The 12386-nt window shown below is 34.3% G+C and overlaps 1 protein-coding gene across 8 annotated transcripts in view; it reads left to right on the plus strand.

Annotated features, from left to right (window-relative positions):
• The window catches only part of PCDH11X (protocadherin 11 X-linked), a gene marked incomplete at both ends in the record, with an annotated part of 706845 nt that overhangs the window by 355780 nt on the left and 338679 nt on the right, over positions 1-12386 (plus strand). The gene's annotated exons all lie outside the window — the stretch shown is intronic.

A 12386-nucleotide genomic window follows, 5' to 3' on the forward strand; every position in this document is an offset into this window, starting at 1 on the left:
TCTGAGATTTATGCTCTGTTAAGTAGATTTAAGTACTGTTTACTTTAAACATCTGAAGATCAAAGAATTCATGTACCATGAGGATTAATTAAGTTAAGGCCTGGTCAGCTGAGATCTGAGAAACAAATCCAGAGCCCCTACTTTAGTCTTGACTGAATAGTATTATTAATGAATGGGATTTGAAACTCAGAGATGGGAAAATGGTTTTTTTTAAAATGAAATAATCTATATTTATTTGCATTTTGAGAGAATGAATAGATAATAAAAAGTGAAATCAATTATTTTATATTTTTTTCTTAATAATGATTTAAAAATTTATAAAAGTAGCCCTTGTGCTACGTTCCTAAACAGTTCCTCTCCTGACTCATTGACTTATTTCTGAGTTTCTAGAATTTCACCTGACTGCCATGATATCCCACAAGAATGATCAAAGAATGGGTTAGTGACTGGGAAAACGTATGCAAGGTAAAGAAGACGTAAAATTTTTAAAAAGGCTAAAAAACATTTCTCAAAACTGCTAATAAGAATCAAGCTAGCAAAAAGAGAAATCTGACAGGTATTGGCTTGTGATACTGGCCATTTTTACTGTGTTGCTGTACAAGAAAGTCTAGAAAAAAATGTTTAGTGTATTACAGAAATATCATAGCTAAGATAAATTCTTTTATCTGGTTAATATGTTCATACTGCTTAATAGGTCCACAAAGAGAAAATAAATTTCTATTAAGTAGTCTTATTAGGAACTGTCCACAATATCCAAGTGAAATACTGATTTAGGCAGCTTGATACTCACTGACATTACCAGTAAAGGGATCTATTCATTTGTTTTTTTCTTCTCTAATAATGACAATTTGAGCTGGTAAAATCTTTTGCCAAATAAATGACAGTTTTAAATCCAACTTAGGAATTGTAGGTTTCAATTCCTTAAAAGTTGTCAAAGAACAAAAATAAAAAGACACCTGCCATGATATACCTGCTAGCTTGGGATCTGTGTGAAAGGAGACTCTAATTTCATTTTTAACTCATTTCAAAAATCTGAATTTTATATTTAGATATCAGCTAGTATTCCACTGTTCCTTTTCACTTCTATCAGTCATGAAATGGCAACTTTAACAAAGAGCATAATGTTCTATTTTGACATTGGGAATAAATTCACTCAAAATGACTGTTGTGAATTTAAAGTTTAGAACTCTTTTACAGGCAGTCGTATGTTTTAGTAGATTTTTAATGAAATTATAATTTATACAAGTGTTATTTATTTTTAAATTAACCATAATATATATATATATATATTTTTTTGCGATACGCGGGCCTCTCACTGTTGTGGCCTCTCCCGTTGCGGAGCACAGGCTCCGGACGCACAGGCTCAGCGGCCATGGCTCACGGGCCCAGCCACTCCGCGGCATGTGGGATCTTCCTGGACCGGGGCACGAACCCGTGTCCCCTGCATCGGCAGGCGGACTCTCTACCACTGCGCCACCAGGGAAGCCCCATAATATTTTAAATCTATGTAATAATGAGGTATTCTGTGAGGATTTCATTGTTCTTAAAAATTGTAATAGTTCATTTCCTATTTTTCTTTTTTCCAGATTAAATAAATGTATGCTATTTAATATTTTCTTCTATATTTTGTTTTATCTTGATTTATTTTTGTTTTATACTAATTTCAAAAGTGGCATTCCTTTTCATTGTTCTAATACAGAGGTAAACATGGTCTTCTATAAGAAAAGGTAATTGGCTTTCAAAAAGTGTATCTATAAAATAGGTTAAATAGTAAAATATTCTTTATTATTTACCTGAAATTTATAATTAGATTTAGATTAAGGAAAATGAAATCCATAAGGATCAATAACTTTGCCAATTACTTTAATGTCAATATATTAAACTTTGGAATCAGATAGGTTCGGGTTGGATCCTTTCTCTGCTCATTTTAGCTCTGTCATCATGAGCAAGTTGTTTACCCTCTTTACTTCATTTAACCACTTAAATTCTGTATGTTTCAGTTAATTCATCTGTAAAATGGGATAGTGACAGTTCCTAATGCAGAAGTGTATTTGGAGAATTTAATAAGAATGCATGTACAAATAAAGCATAATGCCTGACACAATATAAATCCTCAATAAAAGTAGCTATTATTATTTAAAATTAAGTTTCTATCATTGCTGTAATCCAATTGTCAGTACCAGGATACAAATTCAAAGGAATATATAAATTCCTTTTAGTAGATTATCAATACCCAGTAAGTAGCTATAATGAGTACCTCCTTAGTCTTGCCTTATTTTGCAAAGCAGTGACTCTCTTCAATCTTCAGTTCCATATTTGTTGTTGTTTCCTTAGGTTTCTGGGCCCATATTTAATTACAGATGATGAAACAAGTCCATCATCTATGAAATCATTTATGCCGAGGCATGGTTAAAACAAACCAGCAATTTAGTACAGAATCACACAATGGCTAACAGTTTGCAGCTTCAGAACCATAATGAGTTTACTTATTGAGGGCATTAAATTAATTTGTGCTTGTGTACTCTACCTATATGTCTCCATGTTCCTGTCTATCATTATGAAAGTAAGTTTATTCCAGCATTTTATCCATAGAAAGCTCATAGACTTTTTAAGGTGTGCCTTTTCTACAAGATAAACTTCCACATCTTTGGATGAAAACAAGCCTCAGCCCAATTTTTTTATTTCTGAGCATCATGGGATGCTCTCACAATTTTCAGAATTTTTTTTTTTTTTTTTTTTTGCGGTACTTGGGCTTCTCACTGCTGTGGCCTCTCCCATTGCGGAGCACAGGCTCCGGACGCTCAGGCTCAGCGGCCATGGCCCACGGGCCCAGCTGCTCCGCGGCATGTGGTATCATCCCAGACCGGGGCACGAACCCGCACCCCCTGCATCGGCAGGCGGACCCTCAACCACTGCGCCACCGGGGAAGCTCCCTTCAGAAATTTTCTAAAACTAAAAAATTTTTAAAAAGACACCTTGTTATCTTGAAAAGTTTGACTTTTTATCTTGCTTGGATATTATAATATCAAAATAAAGACCAATACTTTTTATGTGCGTACTGTGAATATTTTACATAGACATCTAATTGATTATGATCATATTATATAAAATTGTTATTTGTAGACAACATCATATTCACTAGGCAGGCTGGCATTGTGCATGATGATAAACAGAATTCAGGCAGGTATACATTGAAGTCATATTTCTGTCATTTACAAGGTGACTAATTTGGGGTGAGTTATCTAACATCTCTGAGCTACACTTTCTTCATCTATATAGTGGAAGTAAAAAAAAAAACAAAGACTATCTCTTTGGGTTATTACACAGGTTAAATGAGATAATACAGATAATAATAACACAAGGGCTTGTAATAATGTCTGACCCTCAGTAGGTGCTCATAAATTCTAGCCTTTACTGTTGTTTATAATTGTTCTTGCTGTTGTCCACCTATACAATTAAGTAGGCTAGATTGGGAAAACAGTCATACCTAACTCTTACCATTACATTAATAATGCATATAAAATACATGTAAAGTACAGTGCTTAGTAAATAGAAGGTGCTTAACAAAATGTACTTTAAAAATTATCAATACTGCACATTCCTTACATACCCATAGTCTTCAGCAACTATTGATAGAGACTTACATGTCCATCTGTGGCTGGTGACTCATAAGTGCTCATCACAAAACATTCCAGTCATTATTTTAGAAAAATAAAAGTTGGTTTGCTTTTTATATTTCCTTTCTATCCATAGATACATATCTGTTACCTTTCTGCAAGTCTTTGAAATAGGTGCTTTATTTATCTTGCTTGTAGTCATTTCACTTCATCTCACCAGATATCATCTGCCTTTATTTCCAGCCATCATTCATTCCTCATTCATTTATTTTCCAATGGTCTCATATATTGGAATTTGGAATAAGAGTTTATGAAATGAATGGGTCACTCCTTAAATATTGATTCAAGAGGCAAAGATATGAAATCGGCATTTTGCATTTAATATGCAATGTGTTATCCAAAAGCATTCTGTGAGGCACTGATATTTGGCCATCTCTTTTTCTTGTTTAGTTAATTCACATATAGATTGTGGTTTTGGAGTCCACCAGGCATAGATTTAGCAGTAACATAGATGGTTAGTGCTATGCAGGTGCCAAATTTAAAACACATTATGCAGAGAATTAAAATGGTTTCAAATGGGAAGCATATATGCTTTGCAATATCCATGGTAAATTTCACTTTCAATCAATTTTAATATACCTAATCATGAAAATTAACTTAAAAGTACTGATATGGAGGAACTGCAATTGAAATGACATTTTTTTTGTCTATGAGACTTTTTATTTTTTTAATTTATTTTTTTTGAGACTTTTTAAATGATCTTCACTGAATCATGCAGTTCCATATCACTGACAATACACATTGCTCTCTTTCCGGACAACTAGGGAGATGGATGTGCCAACCTTTAGTTCATACATTAACTGACCCAACTGTCTGATTGAACACTGTTATGTAACTCAGAGCACTTTATTTCTCCTTCACTATGTACCACACACTGTAGTTATTTATTATCTTCCATTAGCCATATCTGCACCCTCTGGCACATACTCAGATGAATTATGCTTGAGATTAGTAAGTAGCACTCTTTATTTCTCCACTGAAACCAAAGCTTATTGGTCTGAAGATTAACAAGCCACTTCTCCAATATTGCTCACCCTTTTAGATTTTTCTTCTTATCTCAACATTTAATTAAAAGAATGTTCAAATATACAACAAAGTTGATATAATGTTCCAGTGAATACTTGTATAACCATTTATTAGCTCTCTCCTGCTAGCTAAAACATACTTAATAGCTTAAAAGACACGCACAAATTTATTACCTGAATATAGGTTGGAAGCCCAGGCACAGTATGACTGGATTCTCTACTCAGGAACTCACTGGGCTGAAATTAAGGCATGGACTGGGGCTGTGATTCTCATCTGGGGCTCAAAGTCTTCTTACAAGCATACTGGTTATTGCCAAAATTCATTTGCGGTTGTAGGACTGTAGCCTTTATTTACCGGCTAGCTGTTGGCTGGGTTCAACTCTAGAATCAACCGACAGTTCCTTAATATGTGACCTTCAACATAGGCAGTTTTCAACAGGAATGCTTGTTTTCTTCCAGAACACCTGCTCTGCATCTCTCTGACTTCCTTTTCTTTGACCAGCTTGAGAAAACTCTCTGCTTTTAAAGGGCTCAGGAGACCCAACCAGGACAATCTTCCTTTTGTCATATAATATAAAATAATCTAACATAATCATGAATGTGACATCTCATAGATTCTACCCACAATCAAAGTACAGGGGCTTAGACAAGGGTGGGGATCATTGAAGGTTAGCTACGAATTCTGCCCTGCACAAACCACCACCTATATTGTCATTAATATTTTTACAGTTTCATTAAAGTATAATTAGATATATAGTAAAATTCACCCTTACCTCTTAAACTTTAAAGCCCACATTTTAAATTAATTTTTTGTATTTTTAATATTCATTTGATCAATTTTCCCAATTATAATATTGGTATAATGGTCAAATATGTGGCTCTGCTAATGGAAAGTTATACAAGTCTGTTTGTAGAAGTTGTTGTAGAATTACTATTTTTTTAAACAGTTACTTTTCTCAGTCACTTGAAGTTTGCCCTCTGACTAGACTAGAACCAGGCTAAAAATGTCTCCATGTCAGACAACCACAGTTTAATGCTGGCCTAGGGGGTTTTGTTTTTTATTAATCTCAGCGAAAACCTTGAAATTATGAATAAGAGGATAGTTTGTGTATACATTTTTAATGCAGGTTACTCTGCCCACGAAAAGTGTTGCCTAGTATATATTCATGTGATGACATACAGGAGCTGATATTGAAATAGTAATGATAAAGTTGCACTGATTTTAATGGTGTGCATTTAAATATAAATGAGAATAGTGGTCCAAATAAATTCCATCATATTTTGAACAGAGTTATTATAAATTAGGGTCACCTTGCAAAAAGTAATAAAGAAGACCCATTGGCTGTGATGTTACTGAGGACTAACACAAATGAATATAGCTCTAAAAAAAAAAAGTGGAGACACATATCATATTATTTTTTTCTTTAACAAACTGCTAAATAAAATTAGAAAGAATAGAATGAATGCATCAACAAAGAAATGGTGTGCAGTGACTTAGAAAAAACAATATACTCTTCTCAATATATCTAATCTTATCACAGCACACATGAAAGTTGTGCTCTAATGGTGTCCAAATCCAATATTCTCCATGATGAGATCTTTCCAGCTTCATAGATAGATCTTATTTCATTTTCCACTTTTTATTTTCCCTTGTCATTTCTTTAAAACAACTGAGCATTAAAAACTCCAGTTACAAAGAACTAAGAATTTGTTATAACTATAAAAATTGGACATACCTGTAAGTAGAAGTCTGCAGCACCAGAGAAAATGTTTATAGCAAATATATTTTGTGCCAGACATGGCAGATTATTGGCTTCTAAAAATTTTGCTTTTCCTTGGTTAGTCTCTTTTAAACTTAAGTAAGCTTTGCTTTTTAAATTGTAATTTTTATTGAGATAATTCTAGGTTTAAATGAAGTTGTAAGGAATAATACAGAGAGTTCCCCTGTATCCTTTACCTGTTTTCTCCAAAAGGTAACATCTTGCAACACTCTAACATAATATCAAAACCAAGATATGGACATTGGTACAATCCACCAAACTCATTTAGATTTTATTAGATTTACATACACTCATTTGCGTTTATGTGTGTGTGTGTGTGGTTCTGCACAACCATATCACGTGTATGTTCATGTATCCACCACCACAGTCAAGAAACTGAACAGTTCTATCACTAAAACCTTCCCTCTTGTTGCCTTTTTATTAGCATACTCATCTCCCTCAAACCATTCCTCCCCATGCTTAATCTCTGGCAATCACTAATCTATTCTCAATTTTTATAATTTTGTGATTTTAAGAATGTGTATAAATCAAATCATACAGTTTGTAACCTTTGGGTAGCGTTTTTTTCACTCAGCATAATTCCCTGGAGGTTCACTCATGTTGTTTCATGTATCAATTGTTAATTCCTTTTTATTGCTGAGTAACATCTCATGGTATGGATATATCATAGTTTGTCTAACCATTCACTTGTTGACAGGCATCTGAGTTGTTTCCAATTTTTTAGCTGTTTCTAATTTTTTCTTGAATTAAGTATGAATTAAACTGCAATGAACATTAGTGTTCAAGTTGTGGTGTGGATGTGATGTAAGTTTTAATTTCTCTGAGATAAATGTCCAAAAGTGTAATTGCTGGGTCACATGTTTAGTTTTATAAGAAACTGTCAAATTGCTTTCCACAGTGTCTATACCATTTTTATTCCCATCAGCAATGAATGAGTGATTCATTTCTTTGCAATCTCTCCAGTATTTGGTGTTGTTACTATTTTTTTTTAACTTTAGCCATTCTGATAGATGTGTAGTGTTATCTCATTGTGATTTAAGTTTATATTTCCCTGATGGCTAATTGCTGTGGTATGGATGTTTATGCCCCACCCCCCATGCATATGCTGGAATTCTAACCCTCAGGGTGATGGTATTAGGAGGTGAGGCCTTTGGCATGTGATTAAGTCATGAAGTCAGAGTCCTCAGGAGTGGAATTAGTGTCCTTATAAAAGAAGCCTGAGAAAGCTCCAGTGCCCTTTCACCATGTGAGAACACAGCAAGAAGTCACCTTCTACGGACCAGGAACTAGCCCCACACCAAACATCGAATCAGCCAAGTCTTGGACTTCCAAACCTCCAGAAATGTGAGAAATAGATATTTGTTGTGTATAAGTTATCCAGTTTATGCTATTTATTTATTGCAGCTCAAACAGACCAAGATGGTAATGATGTTGAACATCCTTTCATTTGCCATCTGTATATCCTCTTTAAGGAAATGGCTGTTCATATCTTTTGTTCGTGTTCTAAATGAATTGCTTGAGAATTTTTTACTGTTGCATTTTGAAAGCTCTTTATATGCTGTAGATACTACTCCTTTGTCAGATGTATGAATTGCAAATATATTTTCCCAAACCATAGGTTGTGTTTTCATCCTCTTCACAGGGAAAACATTTTAAATTTTGATGAAATCTAATTAATCAATTTTACTTTTAAGGAATGTGCTTTTGGAAGTTCAAGTTTTAATTTTTTGAGGAATCTCTATACTTTTTTCCATAGTGGCTGCACTAATTTACATTCCCACCAACAGTACGTGAGGATTCCCTTTTCTCCACATCCTTGCCAACACTTGTTATTTGTTGTCTTTTTGATAATAGCCATTTTGATGACAAAACTCAGCCTCTGTACACTGGTGCCAAGTTGAATCTTGGAGACAGAGTTTTGGGTGAAGTAGAAAAGAATAGCTTTATTGCTTTGCCAGGCAAAGGGGGAAACTGTGGGCTCAAGCCCTCAAAACTGTGTGTCCCAACCTGAGGGGATTTGGTGAAGAGTTTTATAGCAATGGTTCAGGGACAGTGTTGCTGATAAGGAAGAGGGTATGTGCAGGAACTGCATTCCTTTAATCTGTCCTCAGGTGGTCTCCTGATGAGCTTCTGTGGTTCTCTGATGTTATCCAAACTGTGACCTTCTCTCTGGAATGAGGAATGCTCATTAAGTAGTTAACATCTTCCATTTGTTGGGGATTTTAGTTCTGCAGAAGAGCTCAAAGAAATTGTTATGTATATCCCTTGAGACAGAACCAGGACCCTGTCCCAAGGCTGCACTATTGTTTCTTTTTTAAAAAAAATACTTTTCAACATACACTATTTTATTTAGTATTTTTATAAGAATGTATGGTATAGTATTCATGCTTTTTACAGATACATAAACTGAGGGTCAATGAAATTATATAACATACTTAATATTAGTAGTAAAAAGTAGTGGGAACAAGACTAAATTCCAGCTGACTTTAAAGTAAACACTTAATCTGCCTCACCTCATTACTTTGATCTCACTGATATGATAGTGGTTTAAAGGTAATTTAAATACTAAAGCTGAACAGATATGGCCTGTGGCCCAGCAATCCCACTTCTAAGTTATATACAACACAGAAATGTGTACATACATTCACCCAACACATGCACATATATACGTAACAGCATAATTTACAGTATGGAAAAGCTAGAAATAACCTAGATTGTCCAACAATACAATCAATAAATTGCCATATATTCATCCAGTGGAATATAATACAGTGCAAAAATTAAATTATTGGCACAATTTTCCCAAGCACATGAGAAAATTGGACAAACCAAATGATGTTGAAAGAAGCCATTCAAAAATAAAGAGTACAGTATGATCCCATTCTTATAAAGTACCAAAATAGACTAAACTAAACTATGAGGAAGTGAGTGGGCTACAGCAGGATGTTGGGTTCTGGATGCTACTTCTGTGCAATTTTTTGACCCAGGTTATGGTTATGGAACACCCAGGGTGTGTTCACTTTGTGAAAATTCATCAATTTATAATGTTGCACTATTGTTTCTTGACTGCTCCTCCCTTGTCTCTGCATCCCCTCCCTTCCCTGATCAGCAACTGTTTGAACCTGCCCTTTGGAACTCAGGGAAGGTCATGGAGGCTGAAGCCTACTCCCTACAAACAAGAAACAGGGGACTCAGAAAAGTTTCCATGCCTGGGAGACCCACATGGTCCTGTTCGGTTTCAAAATGCTTTTTCTGCATCAGTTGATAGGACCATATGATTTTCCTCCTTAGCCTGTTTATATGCTGGATTACATTGTTTCTCCAATGTTGAACAAGTCCTGCACACCTGGAATGTTCTTGGTCATGGTGTATAATTATTTTTATACACTGTTGAATTTGATTTGCTAATATCTATTTAGAATTTTCGCTTCAACAATCATAAGAGATATTGATTAGTAGTTTATTTTTTATATTTTTTTTTGTCTAGCATTGGTATCAGGGCAATAATAGCCTTATAAATGAATTGGGAAGCATGCTTCCTCTTATTTTTCTTGGAATATACTTGGAATCAACTATTCTTTAAAATTTTGGCAGAATTCCCTAGAATTCTAATTGTACCACTGTATTTTTTTCAGCTAACAGAACATTCTCCCTTCACTTGACTCTTGTTTTGATATATTCTCATTCCAAGGAGATGCACGTACATTAAATTCTGCTTATTTTAGCTATGACCTTATTTAGAGAAACAATGAGACAGTCCTGATCTTTTAATGTTGATATGCTACAACCTGGAAACATGTCTTTGTGATGAACAAAAAAGTCAGAGTGATAACTCACCTACAAAGAGCATACAATTAAGATAAAACTTTTGGAGATTATCAGGCAGGGCTGACTGAAATTCACTTTCTACCCTTTCTTGGGGTAAAAGAAAATAACTAAGGTTGCCATAACTGTGAAAGAAAAACACATTTTTGATGGCCCCAAGGGTAAATTTGACCTTCACTGAAATTAAAACAGATTTTGTTAGAGCATTTCTAATGATTTAACGTTTGTTTTGGCTTATGGTATCAAGCATTGTTCCTGTAGCCCATTTTAAAGTTTTGCTATCTATCTGTATAGTACTAGTTATGAAATATTTTGCTTTCTGCTGTTCTTTGCTTGCAATGATTAATTCCTAGTCAGGTGATGAATGTGAATAAAGGGTGGCAATTACAATTGCTTTAATCACTTAATAATGTGGGTCCAGGGCTCAATTGAGATTTTAGACATATATCTAAACGAATTATACTGAATTTTCTATTAATCACTGCATCCTTAGTGCTGACAAGGTCTCTTTCTAACAATAGATCTAATCATTTCAAGATGAGCCACAATTAGAATGAATATGATAAAGATCTCATCATCTGGGCCAAGATTCTGATCCCATGAGCCCAAGATAGAAACCTCTGTTTCACTACTTAATTTAACATTAAGGGCCATGCATTAAGTCTTGTGGCTCTGGAGATTTATAAATGTTTAAAGCCCTTAATAAACTTAGCTTTTTACTTTTGGACCATAGTCACTAGCTGAATAAAATGTTTGATTTTTTTTGAAACTGGGACTTTATTTTATATGCTTCAGGCAAACTAGATCAGTATTATACAGTTTTCTATAATTCATTTTCATAAGGTAGTGATTTACTTGTGACCTCAAAGCAAAATTTTTCCCTCTCACAGTCTTTTACTACCATTCAAGGCACTTTTGTATATATCAGAAATTAATTCATTGATCATCTCTAAGTATTTTTTAGTAGCTGACTTGGACAGTAGATTGTAAGATTCTTCCTTCTTATAGTGTACTCAAGGTTTCACAGTGCATGGTTAAAATAAAGGATGATGATGTTGATATTAACAATAACAGACAGAGTTTGTTGAAAGCTTACTATATGATGGTGTTAAGTGCTCTACTGTATTAATGCACTTAGCCCTCACAAACACTCTATCATAGTGCTACTATTTTTATTCTTGGTGTTTTACAGATAGACAAGCTCAAGCACCAAATAGAGTATTCAAGCAGCTGGCCCGTGGTCACACAGTTAATAAATGGTAGAGCTGAGCTTTGAGCCAGGCAGTCTACTTCCAGAGCCCATGATCCTAAGTACCATGCCTGTCACATAGTAGATGCTCAATAAATATTTGTTGACTGATAAAATTCTATAGTTAAAGCTCCCAAGAATTACAACTCTCTCATTTTTCTAAAAATACTAACGATAAATAACCAATCATAAAAATAAAAATGTCCTGAATACAGAGCTCTGCTGAGAATAAATGCAGCCAGAGAGATAAATGGAGCCATCCACTGTTTTATGTTGAATTGGAAGCTGAAAATAACAATGTCAATGTGGTAACTTGGAAAAAAAATGAAAATCGACACGACAGATTCACAAAGCAGTAAAAAATGTACAAGCTTAAAATATTTTAGATACTTTAAGAGCTAAATTCTGGGAAGACGCCTGAGGCGGATGAGCCTCTAGGGGAATGAAATACCTTTTTAAATGAAGCTCAGACCCTATCTTATGCAGTTTTAATGTAAGTCTTTGATAATTCAAGACTTTATGGATCACTCAGGAGGAGTGCTTTTATTTCTGTATTATAGAAATCTGGCAGCATCATAGATATTGGAGTTTAGCTATGGTAAATATTCATTTGTGTGTTTAATTAATATTCACTTTATATTTCTGCTAAAGCTATAACTAAATGTTTAGAAATTATTCTCTGGGAAATAAAATTATACAAGGATACCTCTCTATTATTGAGGGAAAAGCTGCCAAATTATTTTGAGATCACAAGTATTGTAATTATCTATATTCTTGTCTCTGTTCCCTTATGAAGACTATAATCTCTGTAAGGGCAAAGATGATTATT

This window comes from Grampus griseus (genome assembly GCF_964374135.1).
Source record: "Grampus griseus genome assembly, chromosome: X".
In the NCBI taxonomy this organism is placed as follows: Eukaryota; Metazoa; Chordata; class Mammalia; order Artiodactyla; family Delphinidae; genus Grampus; species Grampus griseus.